Raw genomic sequence first — 1,276 nt, 5'->3', positions numbered from 1 at the left:
CAGCAAACTAACACAGGAACAGCAAACTAACCACATGTTCTCACTCATAGTGGGAGTTGAACAATGAAAACACATGGACACAGAGAGGGGAGCAACACACACCAGGGCCTGTTGGCAGGTGGGGGGCAAGGGGAGAGAACTTAGAGAATGGGTTAATAGGATGCCACAAAAAAAATAGCACTTGAAGATAAATCCTCTCAGCAAGGCAGTTTACTTCTGTAGAAGGGTGCGGGGCACAGATGGAGCAATGATGGCTGCACAAGCTTGAGCAAGAGGACAAGGTGTACTTATGCCTGATGGGGGTCGTCCCTACTGCTGTGTTGTCCCGTATTGGCTAGGGTGAGACCACACAAGCTAGACTAATCCTGATTGGCTATTTTAAAAAGAGCAGGGGTCCAAGCTGGAGTGGCAGGGTGGGCATTTTGGCAGGAAGGATGGTTAGCGGTATCTCAGAGCAGGTAGGCAGGGGAGACCTAGGTGACCTGGCTGAGTCAGGATGGAGCGGGGGGGGAGGGGAAACAGTTGTGAACTACTGATTAGAACCCGTGGAGAAGACTGTTTACTGGAATTACAAGGAAGTTAAACTTTAAAATAGAGAATGAAAGAATAAGGGAGCTGAACATACTGACACACTGATTATTTGAAGAGAAACTTGGGGTTCACTATAACAGAAGGCAGAAGGAGCTAGGGGAAGGCATGGCCCAGAGGCCTCGTTGTGGTTTCTGGAAGGAACAGGCAGGCAGGGTGGTCACATTGAAGCAAGTGTAGGACTGAATAGTTAAGATAATTTCAGTGGGCTCTGGGGTATAGGGGTATTCTCCAGTTGTCCAGTATCTAATCCTGGGGATATTTAGAGCAGGGAAAATATTGACTTAGAGTGTGAAAAGTAAATAAAAGAGGTGGTTGGGGTATGGGCTGTGGATTGGTTGGTTTGCATATGAAAGGCATGCTCATGGGAGAGTCATTTGCCATCACTAGGGCCTAGCTAGCCCTGGGAGCGGGAGTCTTTCCAGGATTAGCAAGGCCTTCCAGATGTCAAAGCTTCATAAAATATAGAAAATAAAAAACATGATTAATACATCCCCTCAACTCTTAATCCTCTTCTCTTCCACCCCACCTCAGCTCCCACAGACATGCATGCCCTTGACCTTGTCATCACCCACATTGATACCACCTCTGAAAGGTCCATTTCAAGACTCCCACCCACCCTGTACTCACCTCCTTATACTACTACTTGGCTTACCATGGTGACCCCATTAGAATATTCCTTATGTTC

This window comes from Sapajus apella, unplaced genomic scaffold (genome assembly GCF_009761245.1).
Source record: "Sapajus apella isolate SASKATOON/1434 unplaced genomic scaffold, GSC_monkey_1.0 scaffold72, whole genome shotgun sequence".
Taxonomy (NCBI): Eukaryota; Metazoa; Chordata; class Mammalia; order Primates; family Cebidae; genus Sapajus; species Sapajus apella.
Note: the sequence above shows the minus strand (reverse complement) of the source record.